A 17,422-nucleotide genomic window follows, 5' to 3' on the forward strand; every position below is an offset into this window, starting at 1 on the left:
AACATGACTGCAGGTGGTTCACATGGTACCTGGAGCTGGGAGCTCACATCGAGAACCACAGACAGGAAGCAGAAAGGGTGAACTGAGGATGATAGGAAGGTTTGAAACCTGAAAGTCTGCCCCCTATTGACATACTTTCTCCAGGAAGGCCACACCTCCTAACCTTCCCAAAACACCATTACCAACTGAGACCGCAGTATTCAAATGCTGGAGACTATGGGAGACATTTCATCCAAATTGCCACAATGACTGACTGACTGATTTTTTCAGTGCTGGAGTTTGAACTCAGGGCCTTGTACATGTTAGGCAAGATATCTACCACTGAGCTAAATCCCCAGGCCTATAGTGTTGTTTAGATCCAAGGAGAAATGTCTAAAGGATCATCACAGCCAAGCACAGAAAGAAGTATTACACACAGGTAAAACAACAAAAAGAGCTTCTAACCACAAATTTATGCTATAAAAGCTATCTCCATTCATTAATTTAAACAATTACGTGTGTATGTGTGCTTGTGTGTGCACATATGTGCACATGTATGGATGCACTGTGTGTGGAGGTCAATGGGCAACTTTCAGGACTCTTTCCACTGTGCAGATCCAGGGAACTGAACTCAGGTTATTAAGGGTAACAAGTGAATAGAGGAAGTTTCAGTACCATGTGTACAGTACAAATAGTTTCTACTAGAAAATGCAGAGCACTTGCTATATGTTTATAACATGCAAAAGGCAGCAAGGACCTGGAGGAAATATGTGACGGGCAAGAGAGATAATTTATGGACAAGGGAGCAGAATGAAAGTAATGGGGTCCCAGAGGAGGCAGTTTGCAACTCCCTCCAATAAAAGAGAATGTGTTTTAGTTCATTTCTTTGATTTAGGGGGTCACAATATATTGAACTGCTTAGCCTGAAATGCTTAATCTATCAATCAATTATATATTATTGTGTTTGTGTGCATACTGTATGTGTGTGGCTAGCCTAAGCAACACAGTGGGAGTCTAAAAAAAAGTCAACCATACAAACAAATAAAATGAAGTAAAACTGTATTAAGTAACAGCAAATGGGCTATTCTACTTTTAAAACAAGAAGATAATCCATCTAATTTGTGATCTCTATAAATGCTCCCTAAGGCTTCTGGCATGACATCGATATAAGCTTTATGTTTTGAACTCAGCGAAGAAAAAATTCCTAACTTAGACCCTGAAGTCAGCCCAGAGCTGGCCACTGATGACTACTGTGGGAACTTTCTTGACGTCCTTTGCTGATGAATTTCCTTTTTCTAGAAATACTACCTCCCCCTCCTCAGCTGCAATCAGAGGGTAAGTGAGACCCTGAGTCTCAACTATGTGGAAAGGGTGACTTGGGACCAAGCATGTGGCCCACTCCTGAGTGCCCAGATTCTCCAGGTATCTGAAAATGAGAACTGCCCAGAGCTCTTAAAAGTCTGGAGTAGAATTTAAAAACTTCACTTGAGTTTGGTGATGCATGTGAGCAATCCCTTTTAAGGTTTTCTTCAAATCCTCTCTCAAGTTTTCTATCTAGTTTTGGAGACAGCATAGAGCTTACGGGTGCAGATTATAGACAAACTGCCTATATCTAAACCCAAGCTCCGTGGCTCATCAGCTGTACAACGACCTTGAGCAGCATGCTTAAGCATCTCTTCAATTTAAGCCTTTTTATCTGTAAAACGGTGGTGCCATGGGGCTGCAGAGTGCTCAGCAGTGAAGGGCACTTATAGTTCTTGTAGAGGACCTGGGTTCAGTTCCCAGCATCCACATGGTGGCTGGGTTTGAATGAAAATGCCCCACATAGGCTTATATGTTTGAATATTATATGTTGAACCAGTTAGTAGAACTATTTGGGAAGGGTTAGGAGTATGGTCTTGTTGGGTGAGGTGTGTCAATGTGGATGGACTTTGAGGTTTAATTAGCCCACACTAGGCAGACACACACACACACACACACACACACACACACACACACACACACACACACACACACTCCCCTCAGCCTGCAGCCTGAGGGTCAGATGTGAGCATGCAGATACTGCTCCAGTGCCATGCTTGCTGACTGCCACCTTTCTCTCCGCTATGATGCTCATGACTAACCCTCTGAAGCAGTAGACAAGCCTCCAATCAAATGCTTCCTTTTAATAGGTTGCCTTGGTCATGGTGTCTCTTGACAGGAACAGAAAAGTAACTAAGACAGTGACTCACAACCATATAACATCAGTTCCTGTGGCTCTGATGCTTTCTTCTGACCTCTGCAGGGACCAGGCATGACTAACTGGTCACATACATACATGCAAGTAGAATTCTTATACAATTAAAATAAATAAATCTAAAAAAACCCCATGTTTTAAAAATGGTAGTAATAGAACATCCATTACAGTGGTATGGTATTTAAATGACTGTGCGTATTTCTTAAAGAATGATAATCTTACATAGCAAATGCTACAAAATATTAACTATTACTATGCTAAAACCAATCCACCCTTCTATTTAAATATTTAGAGAAAACTTTTCTTCCAATTCTATCACTGAAGTCATTCCTAAGGTGGGGCGATACTGAGCTTGGTTGGCATAGACCACAAGTCCTGGGAACTTCTGAATGATCCTCTTGGTAACAGGAGATCTTTTCTTGCTCTTTCAGGGCCTCCTCAGTTCCCTTCCTTGACCCACAAGGGCTTTGGGATATTAACCACCTGTTTAATAGCAGACAAACTGAATTCTAGTTACATCACTGCTGACCAGTACAAATAAATGCCTTTTGCCCTTGCCCTGGACAAATGTATTAGAGCTCTCTCACCCAGGAAGTACATGTGACATGCTGCTCTAGACTCTGGGTATAGATTACAATATTTATACATTGTGCAAGACTGGGAAGGGACTGATCACTGTACTTATACCTTAAGCTAGAGTCAAAAGTAGGACTGTTTTCAGAACTGCAGAAATGCTGAGACCCTTGGATCCTGATCATGTTACCCTGCAGCCTCACCTTATACTCTAGAGGTTCAAATACTAATACAAGACTGGTGGTTATCCAGAGATCATGTATCTGACAACGATCATACATGCATAAATTGTGTTTTCTAATCATTTTTAAATATTTTATATTATGCTGTCCTAAGAAGGCAACAAAACAAGTACAAGTTTTCTGATTGGAAATTTCCAAAAACATTTTGGATAGTGATAAAAATCAAATCAGGTAACATGGAATACTTAAAAACTTTTGCTGTAATGTATATATTCCAGAAATTAGAATTTAATGACAGTCCTGATAGAGAATGGTGATAAACAGTACTAGACAAGCAATCTTTGATTACACAGTATTAAAATAAAGATGAATTTTGAAAATTGCTTACCTTAGAAAATATAAGCTTATAAAATATGCTAAGTTTTTAAAAGCTACCTCCTTCTTCCTCAGTCATCTGTCTTCATTCTTGTGTCTGAACATTATTTCTAATTTTGGCCTGGGGCTCTAAAGCTCATTCCACTTCTGAGGCAAGTAGGTAATATTGTTTATTAAGTTATGCACATATTTGTCTTTTGAATTAATTTGTATGTGCCTATGTATCTAGATGTTTTCATGTGTACATACCTGTGTGTACCCACAAAGATGAGGTCATTGGGTATCCTCCTCAATCATGCTCTGCCTACTCTTTTGAGGCAGAGGCTCTCCCTGAATATGGGGCTCAAGTATTTTAGCCTAAGCTAGAAGTCAGCAAGTCCCAGTGATCCTTCTGTCTCCATTCACCTCAGAACTCGGTTTAAAGGTACGCATAGGACACTCAGTGTTTGGAATAAGTGCTGGGATCCAAATTCCAGTCTTTGAGATTGCACAAGTGTGTTTAACTACTTAATGAACCATCTCTCCAGTCCCTAGAATACACATTTTTTAAAAAAATTATATTTATTTATTTGCTGGTGTGTGTGTGTGTGTGTGTAAATGCTAACGCTCCCTTCAAGGCATGGGAGTGCCCAGGCCCTACTCCTGAGCTTCCAACTGCCAGGCTCCACCCACAGAACTCTCTAAAGCCCATAACGGCCAGGCCCAGTCCCTCCAAATACAGGTGGTCAAAATCCACACTACAGAGTAAAAAGCCCAGGAAGAGTGAGCTCTTGCCCTTTTTACCATGGAGGACTCGGTTAAGACTTTTGGATCAGAGGAGGAAGATGCAAACTATTGGAGAGACCTGGCCATGACCTACAAGCAGAGGGCCGAGAATACACAGGAAAAGCTCCGAGAATTCCAGAAAGGAAGCCGGGAATATGAAGTTGAATTGGAGACTAAGCTGCAGCAAACTGAGACCAGGAACTGGGACCTCCTGTCAGAGAATGGAGTTGGAGACTGTGAGGGAGAAGTTTGAAATGCGACATTCAGAAGGCTGCCGGCAGATCTCAGCCTTGGAGGATGATCTGGCTCAGACGAAAGCCATTAAAAATCAATTGCAGAAATATATCCGGGGACTGGAACAAGCCAATGATGACCTGGAGAGAGCCAAACGAGCCACAATCATGTCTCTGAAAGGCTTTGAGCAGCGCGTGAATCAAGCAATCAAAAGAAATGCCTTCCTGGAGAGTGAGCTGGACCAGAAGGAAAATCTTCTAGAATCCGTGCAGAGGTTGAAGGATGAAGCAAGAGATCTGCGGCAGGGATTGGCTGTGCAGCAGAAGCAATACAAGCCCGGGACACCCTTGCCAGGCTCTGGGGAAACCGAGAGGACAGACATGGCTGTGCGGGCTACAGGCTCTATGCCATTCACTCCCATAGCTCACCGAGGACCCAGCTCTGGTTTAAACACACCAGGAATATTCAGACGTGGTCTGGACAGCTCTAATAGTGGGACCCCACTCACACCTGCAGGCCGAATATCAGCCCTAAACATCATTGGGGACCTTCTTCGGAAAGTTGGGGCGCTGGAGTCCAAACTAGCATCATGCAGGAACTTGGTGTATGATCAGTCCCCAAGCCAGGCAAGCAGACCAGCCTCAGGGCAAGGAACCAAAGGCCGAGACGGTGGTGACAGATGGCCGAGCAGCACCAGTGTTGGAGATAAAGGGCTTCACTGTGTATCTTCAACTGGCCTGGGACCTGAAGGGCTGTGCAGACCAAAGAGCTGCCTATCTCTACCTTCTGTGTGCTGGGATTAAATGCATGCATACCACCATGCCCAGTCAAATTTTCATTTAAAATAAAAATTTAAATTATTGTGTGAAAAAAAACCAGTAAGAATAAGAGAAGCTGTAATATCTGAGTAGAAGCCACCCAATTTTCTCACTGGAAAACTTCCTAAGAACAGATGATAACAATGGTTCATAAACTATTTTGAAAGTCCAAAATTAACATAACATTGTAAGAAACCACCCATTCAATCAAGATTAGATTCAGATTCTATGGTTGTGGCACAAATTCTAATTGTTCTCAAAGATCCTCCTGCCTCTGCCTCCCGAGTGCTGGGATTAAAGGCTTGCGCTACCACTGCCTGGCAAATTCTAATTGTTCTTAATAACAAAACTTGAGTCAGATATTAAGGGGTAAAAACTGAAGGATCAGAGAAGCAGTGCAGTAAGCCACTAGAGAGACATTTAACCTCTACCAACGCTCAGACCGAAGGGGTAATCCTATCCTCAGACTATTTCCTCAGACTGTAACTGTCTCCGGCAAACAATTGCTTTTGTCTCCTCCCACTTTATATTCCTCTCTCCGCCCAGCCATATCACTTCCTAGGACTGGGATTAAAGGTATAGGATCCCAAATGCTGGGATCACCTTTGTGTGAGCTCTGCTTCTCTTTTAAACAGATTCAATCTCATGAAGCCCAGGGTGTCCTTAAACTAACAGAGATCCCTCTACCTCTGTCTCCCAAATCCTGGGATTAAAGGTGTGTGGCACAGCTCCCTGGCCTCTAGTGGCTTAGCTCTGCACTCTGATCTTCAGGCAAGCTTTATTTGTTAAAACATAAACAAAATATCACTACATTTTCTTTCTTTTTTTCTAAAATAAAAGAATCTCTCTCTATATATATATATATATGAAAAACTATATACAGTAAGTACAATAACTATATGCAATATATACAGAAATAAGTACATCAAGAATGTCTAGTCCATTTGCATTTAACAAATTCAGAGAAAAACTCCATTATTTATCCTATCTTGGAGAGTCCAAAGTCTTGTACCTAATTAACTTTCTATCCTAATTTGTATTACCATTTAAAACTATCTTCTGATATCTTTCAACCTTATATACTTTACACCTCTTTAATGAGTTTCTTTTCTGAGTCTGGTGAACAAGGAAGACTATAACTATGAATATCTAGTCTTCAACTCCCTCAGAGACCCCACAGGGAAATAATATTAACTGAACAAGCAGGAAGTGTGAACAAGTGACTTCCAAAAATGTGAGAAATGACAGAAACACCTGGCTGCCTGGACAGTCACCCAAGGTTCCCCTGCAATGTTGGGGCATCCATCTTTGACCTACAGACCTAGAGTATTTGACAGACTTTCCTATGAAGCAGGATTTTTGAAGGACTGTCCTGTCTTGTCTTGGAAAGGTTTTGTAGTCATTCTCTTTTGTGTGCAGCTTGTACCATTTGGACATCACACTTCCAGCATATCATGTGACATTTTAACATAAAATACATGGACCTTAATATATACATTTCATAACCACATGAAATTGCCTTATTTTGAGGTAATTCATGGAAGAAATAAAAAATATTTACTTATAAATTAAAAGAGTCATAAAAGGTACAGTTGAGAGAACTAACCCAGATTACTGAAAAAAAATATCACTTAGGCATTTCTTGCTGTGGGTCAGGATTTAGAAAAAGTGTGCATATCAAAGCATGAAGTATATTGTTATCCTTTTTCTTTTGCAAATAAGGTTAAAGCACAGTCTAATTGTTCAAAGTTAAGCTGGAGTTAGAGTACAATGACTAAAAGATTGAACAAGAAAGCTATGGAGAACACAGTATAATATGAATACTATAATCCATAATGCTATAATGGTAGTCAATGGCAATTCCTGAGGATGGTCCCACTCAAGGGAACAGAAGAGTTATGAGAGACAAGGCTGCTACTGCCTGCTTCCAACTCCATACCACACTGGTGTTGTAGCAGATCTCCAAGGGCTACAGGTGAGTGGCTGCCAGTCCTAACAGACAATGTCCCTGCCCGACAATGCACAGGGCTGGCAGGAGCCATGGAGTTTGAACACAGTGGTAGCTGGCAGACTGAAACTAAAACAGGGGTGGAGCACAGGCTTAGGTGCAATCAATTCCAAATTCATTTCAGCTCTACAGATTTCTTAATTGTTTATGAACATCATTTTGGTAATGCTATTGCATTCTACCAAAGTTATGCTGATTTATACAAGTATATATAAATATATCATTAGTGCTTAAAAGTGAGGAGAGAGGAAGGAATCTCTTCTCAGAGCCTGGGACAGCTTCCTTTTCTGGTCATGGCCCCAAATGATTCAGGTAAGTTAAAGAGAATAAAATGACTGAGTTTGCTACTATCTGCCAATAGTTATTTGCATGCAGATACAAACGAAAATTAACATGCTTCTTATTCTCTATCTTGCTTAGTAAGATGACCTAAGCTAAAGAAATATGAGTTACAGTCGGATCTCAGAGACCACAGCAGAATATTCTCTGCCGGTTAATTACCAGAATGTCAAGTCGGTATACTGCCTAATTTCATCAGTACACTTTTTGCCTGGATGCAAGTGCCCTGCTGTGGCCTTTAAAGAGAGGCCTACTTATTAATCAGAGCAGCCTAAGAAATGAGGCTAGCTGAGGCCTTTGTCTTCATCCTCACTCTAAAGGAAAGCCCTCATAAGTGAACAATGACGCTTTCTAGAGCATTTGATCCCCGCACTGCACAGGGTGGGCTTGGTGGTACATACCTACAGTCCTAACACACAGAGGGCAAGGCCATCCTCAGCTGTACAGTGAGTTCCTAAACAGCCTGGGATACAACTGACCATGTCTTAAAAAAAAATACTCAAAGCAGGGTGCACAGTTTGACTCACTCTGTCACAGTACAGCTTCCATGCTGAGACATTTTTGTTTTTGTTTTTCTTTTGAATTTTGTTTTGGTTTAGGGGAGGTTGAAAGCACAGAGGGTGGATTTGAAGGGACAGGGAGATGGATGGGATCAGGATGTATGATGTGAAACCTTCAAAGAATGAATTAAAAAAAAAGATAAAATTGTACCTGTTCAGCTTTCCTCAGCCTTGAGTTTAGGTATAATTGGGTGGTTCCTAACGGAACTGCTCTTGTATTGTCCTTGTCTGCAGGAAATGACTAGAGTCCCAAGAGGAGAAAAGGCTGGGGCAGCAGTGGTACCCACACTGAGTAACGTGTACGATGTTGGCTGTCACTCTGAAACTCTAGTGACACAAATTCTGCTGCATTTCTACAGCTTGTATGATTCTCCTCTTCCTTCTCCGTTCATATTCTCTTTACCTCCATTTGATTTAAATTCTAAAAAGTGCCTGCTACCGTCATCTGAGAGGAGGGCAGCTCAACTGAAAACTGCCTACACAATACGATCAGTCTGTAGGCAAGCCTATAGGGGCTTTTCTTAACTAGTAATTGATGTGTGAAGGCTCATCTCAAAGGTGGGCAAAGACACCCCTGGCTGGTGGTGCTGGCTCTGTAAAAAAGTAGGCTGAGCAAGCCATGAGGAATAAGGCAGCAAGCAGCACTCTTCCATGGCTTCTGCATCAGCTCCTGTCTCCAGGCTCCTGTTCTGACTTCCTTTATAAACAGTGATATAGAGTGTAAGCAAAACAAACCCTTTCCTGTCCAACTTGCTTTTGGTCATACTATTTTGTCATAGCAATAGTAACTTTAAATAAGACATAAAGCAAAAAATCTAGAATAACATACTATATTAGACTTCCTGGACTAATAATACCAATAACAAAATAAACAAAAACAACCCAACTTCAGGCTAGACATTTTCTCATAGTTCTAGAGCTAAAATTTCACAACCAAGGAGTCAGCAGATTCAGGTTCTGGGGAGGGCTGTCTGGTTTGCAGATTGCCCATTCTCAAACAGTGTCTCTGTTTGTATGCGCAGTGCAAGAAAGAGCTCTTTGCCTCTCTTCTAAGGACACCAGTACTGTGACTTCACTTAATCTTAATTTCTTCCCTAACAGTTCTGTCTCCAAGGAGATGGATCACAGCTGGGGTCATGATTCCAAAATATAAACTCTGAGGGACACAATTCAGTCCATAATACCTACTAAGAAATAATTGTGTATGATCTTTTAGATCATAGCAAAGGAAGTTTCCTTAAAATTAGACCATTACAAAGCATATTTAAAACCCAAGAATATTTACTCGAAGCAAGTACATTTTGATAAGCATCCTGTCTTTCTTCTCTAAGGCACAATTTTGACAGGATTTTATACAAATCTTGAAACAGTGCCGTCATTATGGAGCTATTGTATATAGCTCCACAGATTTTATTATAGATAAAAGCACCTAATACAAATAAAATTTGATGAAAATATTACAGTTATTAAAGACATATGTTTAAAGATTGGCTTAAATTTCAGAGCTACTATTTCCTGGCTATGCAGATCTTGGCTAAATTAAACACTTTCACTGTCTGTACCTAAAGAGGCTACCAGCACTGACCTTGCCTTGTGGTGCTGCCGGCAAACATAACCAAGGTAATGTATGTAAAGTGTTTTCAGCGTACTGCCCTGACACATGATCCATGCTCAACACGTGGGAGCTATTCCGAACATCACCACTCACGTTTTCAAAGTATGCTATGGAAGCCCCCAAAACAGGACTTAATGTGGAGGTCAGGGAAGGGTTCCTAGAACAGCTGAGAGCAGAGTGAACCCTAAGAAATAGATTAAGAGTTAGCCAGGAGAGCAAGGAAGAACGCTGTCCCTACAGAAATGTCCTGCTGAAAGCAGGTCCTCCTTGTCCTAAGACACAATCCATACCCTCCTCACAGGGTTTCCAGGACACAATCCATACCCTCCTCACAGGGTTTCCAGGACACAATCCATACCCTCCTCACAGGGTTTCCAGGACACAATCCATACCCTCCTCACAGGGTTTCCAGGACACAATCCATACCCTCCTCACAGGGTTTCCAGGACACAATCCATACCCTCCTCACAGGGTTTCCAGGACACAATCCATACCCTCCTCACAGGGTTTCCAGGACACAATCCATACCCTCCTCACAGGGTTTCCAGGACACAATCCATACCCTCCTCACAGGGTTTCCAGGCATCATCCAGACTTTCCCTACTCACTCTAAACACCATGTTGGCTTTGCCTAGAGAGGACCAGGGTCCTCCAAACCCTGGCAGATCTGGTTCTGGTTCTTCCCGCCCCCGCATCCTATAAACATGAAAGAGATGCTGAGTAAAGGGAGTACAGCTAAGTGGCTAGGAGTTTGGGCTCTGGAGCAAGACTATTCGGGTTCAGAACCTAGGCCCTCTATGTCACTTTGAACTAGTTTTGTTGTTTTAAGACCCTGTGTGCTTCAGTAGATCCTGCTTGTTAAATGGGAATGATACTATCAAGCCTTACCTCTTAGGACTGCGCAGACTTGAGTTAGTCCGTGGCGGACAACTAAAAGGGTGCCTGGCTGACATCAAGTCCTGACCAGCACTGTGATGGAGGAAGGTCATTGGCTAATAAAGGAACTGCCTTGGCCCATTTTATTGGTTAGAAGATAGGTAGGTGGAGTAAACAGAACGGAGTGCTAGGAGGAAGAGGAAGTGAGCTCAGACTCCACAGCTCTCCTCTCCGGAGCAGACGCCTCAGAGAGATGCCATGACCCAGCTCTGACCCAGGATGGACTTAGGCTAGAATCTTCCCGGTAAGACCAGTGCTCACAGATTATTAGAGATGGGTTGATCGGGATATCAGAATTAGCCAGTAAGGGCTAGAGCTAAAGGGCCAAGCAGTGATTAAAAGAATACAGTGTCCATGTAATTATTTTGGGGCATAAGCTAGCCGAGCAGGCGGCCGGGGTGCTGGGAACGCAGCCCCGCCGCTCTTATTACTACAGCACTGCCCATCCAAATTAAAGGCCTATTTCATAGATGAGACACCCTCAAGAAAACAGAGAATATGTTGGACTAGAAATGTGGCTGTCTGTGTAGGTAGAGAAAGAAGAGAGAATCAAAGGGAAGAAAATTAATACAAGGCACCAACAGCAGGATTTTGTATCTCTTTCCATGAGATTACAGCTCTGCTAAGGAGGCAATATAAGCCTACTGCATCACTGTACACACAGGCTCATCAAGAAATATGGATGGGACCAAGGTGCAATAAATATCCACGTGGATAAATAGTAATGTTCTCTCCACAATTATTTCTTTTCACTCTCAAGGGCTTCCAGTTTCTTGGCTTGAAAAGGATGTCTACTTGATTCATTTGGAAGAACCCTGAGCCCTGCCTTATTTTCCAGATGATTTTCTAGGTCTTCTGCAAGCAGCAGCTCATGTTTAATTTACATGCTACGCTGAGCATTCTGTTTCATAAGGATTTTGAATTATAGTATATAAGTCAAGAGTATACTTCCTTGTCCAGAAACTTAGAACATATAATTACATAGGAGATAGCAGAAATATTATTCTCTTGAAACTAAAATTCTGTTTTCAAGACATTATTACAACTAACTAGACCTAAATGTGTTCTAAAATAAAGCAAGATTTAATTCTAATCTTGAACATACGAGTTTTCATCTGTGAATACTGTATATAATATTCTATGGCTCTCAATATCCATGTGATCCATATTTCATTATAATTTGGCTTGTCAGATACTCTTTCACTTCTCTTCTCAAAGAATATATAGTTCTTCTGACAAAATGAGAATACAGTTTAAGAAAGGAAGATTTAAAAAAGGAGAACATGGGAAACATGAGTAAAACTGACCATCAAAATATAAGCATCAATTTCAGCTGACCCCAGGTGCAGAGTCCGGGCTTATGGTTCTTAACACAAGGAAGTCAGTCACATGCTCTTGACACGCACAATCACTCACATTCTCTAACATGCACAAGTCACGCATATGCTCTTAACATGCACAAGTCACTCACATGCTCTTAACATGTACAAATTACTCACATGCTCTTAACACAAGGAAGTCACTCACATGCTCTTACACGCACACTCACATGCTCTTAACACACACAAGTCACTCATATAGTCATTTCTTCACCAGTAGAGACCCTCCTCCCTTCCTGCAATCGCACCACCCACCCCTGCATGCACACACACTTTGTCATATGTTGGCCTCTATACTAATAAAAGAACTCTAATTTTCAAATACTCTAAGGAGCTAGGGGAGGGTGGCACAGAGTTTAGAGAGTTTAAAAATATACACATGTATTCTTAACCTAAAACAATTTTTTTCTTTAATTACAGTTGCCCATATAACCATTAGTGGGCTCCAGCGATGCAAGCCATATTTATTAGAGGCAGCGTGTCAAATAGGAGTTGACAATTACAGTCTCTATCAATACATATTATGCCAGGCGGTAATGAGCCATCCACAAAGGGCTAGCCATCCAAAATAATCATGCGGCTTTCCAGAGAAATGTCGGAGAGGTTATGGTTTATTACACAGTGCTCATTAGATATACAGTGGCAGCATTAGCAATTTTTCCTTCATTTGTGTCTCATTTAAGGATCTGCCCCCACAAGCACAGTCAAATTAGTACACAAGGTTAAAACCATTATGCCCAGAAAAAAAAATTAAGTTGCATTTTATTTTACAGTAATGGTGGATCAAAGGTCCTTGGAATCTATTATTTGTGAAACCATTATCTAACACTGAATATTAACAAAGGGAAGAGAAAAGCAATGTCCTGCCAGCAGAGCTCTGACAGGAACAAAGGCACACTGTCTGAAATAAGCAAACACCACATTACTTAATTAAATAACCCTAAAAAACTATCTTAAAAATAATACTAAGGTTGCGACATCAACTGACAAAAGCCACAAAATTAAAGTTAATGGTGAGACACCAACCTACAGTTTGAAATGCCTCACTTACATCAACTTATTTTTAAACATTTTTTTTACTGCCTTTGTGTACAATTTGGCTATATACTCACGGAGTGCTATCAATATTTACTTTCTCAAAATGATCACCAGGTTTCTCCGACAAGCCTATGCCAACATTTATTGATAGTTAATAAGTTACAGTGAGAGATGAAGCTCTTACAACCAGGAAGGCCTGTTCGAATCTTATAGAAGTTACAAATTTTTAAATGGATACTGCTAAAAAAAAATACTTCCTGGGTTTTGGCAAACTAGCAGGTAACTGTTTAATAGTGTCAGAGCTCCTGGCTGGGCAAACGAGTGCAGCAGGATTGCGAGGAGATTCCTACAGCACTGCTGACGCTGTTACAAGTCCACAGTGCTACACAGACAACACTCGCCGTCAACAACAGCAGTGGTGTTCTCTAATGAACGTGGTAAGTACAGTCACGTGTCAGACCTGGGGCAGGCCCTAAGAGTTGAATAGAAATCGAAGCTAAGATGAGCCGCAGCCCTGTGTGTTGATATCTGAGGGCTGATCAGGAATTAAAGATTTCAAATTGAGGCTGCAGTAACTCCCAGCCCAAGCTACACTGGTTGCGAGGAAACCTGCAGGCAGGGCCCTGATGCACATTGGCAGAGTTACGTCTGGACATTAGGATATACAATTTTAAGAATTCTTGATACAAGCTAGGAGAAAACAAAAACTAAAACATCCTGACAGTTGGTTGCAGGGACTTCACCAAATAGAAAGCTGCAGAACAATTCATCTATTTAAAGGAGAACACTTCCTGGCCAAGCGCACATATGGGCAGTCAAACTGCAGAGGAGATGGATGTCTAATCCACTAGTGTAACTTGTATATCTTACTAAATAATTTCCCAGGACTAAAAATTGAACTCCGTTGATTATTTTTCTTAATCTTTGCTCTGGAAATGAAGTGAGAATCCTTGTCTTGTCCTTTAGCTGACAGAAGTGTAAGCTACATATCACAGAACTACTTCAATTCTGCCGTTGCATATCTATGTGCCAGGTCTCAAAATAGCTATAAAAGATAATAAACTTTCAGGTGATAAATAACAAATTGACTTGATTTTTTTTTTATATGGTACCTAACAAAGTTCAGGTGTGGTAAGAAGCCTGAGTCCCTAGAACAGTGGTCCTCAGCCTTCCTAATGCTGCCACAGTTCCTGTTATAATGACCCCAATCATAAAATTATTTTCATTGCTACTTCATAACTGTAATTTTGCTACTGTTATGAATCATAATGTAAATATTTGATATGAAAGCTATCTAACATGTGATCCCTGGGAAAGTATTGTTCAACCCCCAAAGGGGTGGTGGATTGAGAACAGTTGAGAACTGCATTATTAGAGAAATGGCCCAGCACCCAGATTGAGCAGCTGTAACTCCAGTCCAGGAGATTCAACACACTCTTCTTTGCCTCTTCGGGTACCAGGCGTGCATACTGTAGATATACTATACACATACACATAAAATAAAAATAAATCTTAAAAAAAAGTCTGGACCTAGAGAGATAGTTCATTGGTTAAGAGGATTGACTTGATTCTAGAGGGGTTCCCGTGTGTCCATGGAGATGTCCTCAGCTAGTTTCTTGGGCAGCTGAGGAGAGGGAGCCTGAAATGGCCAGATCCTATAGCCACACTGATGAGTATCTTGCATATCACCATAGAACCTTCATCTGGTGATGGATGGAGATAGAGACAGAGACCCACATTGGAGCACCGGACTGAGCTCCCAAGGTCCAAATGAGGAGCAGTAGGAGGGGTGCACCCACCCACTGAGACAGTGGGGCTGATCTAATTGGAGTTCACCAAGGCCAGCTGGACTGGGACTGAAAAAGCATGGGATCAAACCGGACTCTCTGAATGTGGCAGACAATGAGGGCTGACTGAGAAGCCAAGGACAATGGCACTGGGTTTTGATCCTACTGCATGTACTGGCTTTATGGGAACCTAGTCTGTTTGGATGCTCACCTTCCTAGACCTGGATGGAGGGGGGAGGACCTTGGACTTCCCACAGGGCAGGGAACCCTGACTGCTCTTTGGACTGGAGAGGGAGGGGAAGGGGGATGGAGGTAGGGGGAGGGAAATGGGAGGTGGGGAGGAGGCGGAAATTTTTAATAATAAAAAAAAAAGAGGATTGGCTGCTTCTCCAGAACACATAGGTTCCATTGCTAGCGCCCACATGACAGCTAACAACTGTAAGCCCGGTCCTAAAAATCCAATGCCCTCTTCTGACCTCTGTGGGCACTGCATACACATGACACACAGGCATAAATTCACAGGCAAACAATCAACTATCAACAAAAACAAACTCTCAAAGGAAAAAGAATCTGAGAAGTTTTTTTTTTTTAAAAAAAATGAAAATAAAGCTAGGCATGGTAGCACAACTGTCTGTAATCCCAGTACTTGAGAGGTGGAGGAGGGGATTGTTAAAATTGGGGTCAATTTGGGCTATTTAGCTAGTCCCTATCTCAAAAAATTACCAAGCAAACATTATAAAATTAAGTGTTGTCAGGTCTAGCATAGCTGTATCTATGGCTCTGCTCTATGATACACAGACAGTCTCTTGAACTTATAATAGTTCAACTAATATATACATATTTTTAATTTTATGATAGTGTAAAACAAATGTACAAAAAAAAATCACACTTTAAATTTTTGAGCTTTGGGGGTGGTGAGAGAACTCAGTAGCTGAAGGTGCGGACTGGTAAGCCCAAGCTTGCTCCATCTTTTAGAGCCTACATGGTGGAAGGAGAGAACAAATCATAAGTTGTCCTCTGACCTCCACACCTACTCAGAGATACACACAAAAAATAAATAAAAGTAAAAAGGTTTTAGTTTGTTTGTTTTGTAAGAAAAACATTGATCTCAGACCAGACTGAGAGAAGTCCAAGTGTTCAATTCTTATAAATGCAAGCAGTAATGCCCCCATCTCAGTAGGGAACAGAGTGTGAGCACTTCGATCTGAAAAAAACACTATTGATAAGTATTTTGAAATCCTTGGTAGTGGGTTTCTCTGCCGAAGCAATAAGTCAGATCAGACCAAATTAAAAGTCCAGGTTTAATGAGCAAAGCATTCCTAGGTGATCTTAGGGAAACAGAGGGGGAAAAATCACGTGGCAGGTCTAGGGACTGGAGCTTAGTGCCCTGTAGTCCTGGTCTTCAGCAGTTAAGGGGAGGGGTCACTGCTTCGGCTTGGGCCCAAACTGCGTGGGTTTTCTGAGGATGCAGTATGGATGGGGCCCAAGCTGGAGATTCCTAACAGGCATGCCTAACAATAAAAGTTTCAATTATCTTTAATTTTATACTCATTAATAAGCAAGCAATACTGATTATCTCAAGGCCATCAGATGCTTAGATTGGCAGTTATAACAATATCTAGTAAAATGGAAAAGCAAGTCATTATTGTTACGTAAAATGTTGATGAACAGACTGCTTACTTTTGAGAGAGGGCATCACTATGTAGCCCAGGTTAGCCTTGGGCTTGTGGCAATCCTCTGCTTCAGCCTCCAAGTACTCCTTACAGTTCTGCTCCACCTGGCCTGCCCTTCCACACTATAAAGAAGCAGAAGAAAAGCAAAGGGAATCCTGGAGTGCAGAGGCTGGGGGATGACTGGCAGAGTCTACACTGGTGGCTCGCTGGCACTACCCACTTCATCAAGTCTTTTTTTTTTTTTCAAATATTATTGTTGTTGTTTGATTTTGAGACAGGGTCTCACTATGTAGCCGGGGCTGGCCCAGAACTCACTTTGCAGACCAGACTGGCCTTGAGCTGAGAGATGCACCATCACATCCTGATCACCAATGCTTTCAATCCGAGGCCAGATGGGGCAGATGAGAACAGGGCAAGCAGTCCACCTTCCACAACCAAGGTGGGGGTGGTCCACCAAACAGCAGAAGCAAGGAAGCACAAACAATTCTTACAGTCAGTTTTAAATTTAATTCAATCTGAGATGTCATTAAGTTGTAATGTTTAACTTAAAAGGGTTTAAAGCAGAAAACAAAGAAAATTTCCCATGTGATTGTTAAACTTTTATACCAAAAAGTTCTTGGAAGGGAACAATAACAATAAAAATGGCAGTACCTTGATACTGACATAAGCATCCTATTTTCTCTGAAATAGTAATTTATTACTTCTTAAGAAAAATATGGGTTACAATAGACAAATTTTCCTGTTTCAATGCGATCATCACCTAAGCATCTATATGATGGAAACACCAAAACAAACAAACCCATGCAATTATAACTGACCACCAAATCAGAAAACAGAAAAAGAGGACATGTTGTAAATATTTAATGTAACATTTTCCTCTTTCACCTTCATGGAGGTGTAAAATGAACAGATACAGTCTCATCTT

General features: G+C 41.4%; 1 protein-coding gene and 1 pseudogene across 3 annotated transcripts in view; one reads left to right on the top strand and one right to left on the bottom strand.

The window, feature by feature from the left end:
* Pdss2 (decaprenyl diphosphate synthase subunit 2) overlaps positions 1-17,422 on the bottom strand; it is a 242,778-nt gene that overhangs the window by 135,217 nt on the left and 90,139 nt on the right. The window lies entirely within an intron of this gene.
* LOC142842487 (nuclear distribution protein nudE homolog 1 pseudogene) lies at positions 4,130-5,147 on the top strand (annotated as a pseudogene).

This window comes from Microtus pennsylvanicus, chromosome 1 (genome assembly GCF_037038515.1).
Source record: "Microtus pennsylvanicus isolate mMicPen1 chromosome 1, mMicPen1.hap1, whole genome shotgun sequence".
Taxonomy (NCBI): Eukaryota; Metazoa; Chordata; class Mammalia; order Rodentia; family Cricetidae; genus Microtus; species Microtus pennsylvanicus.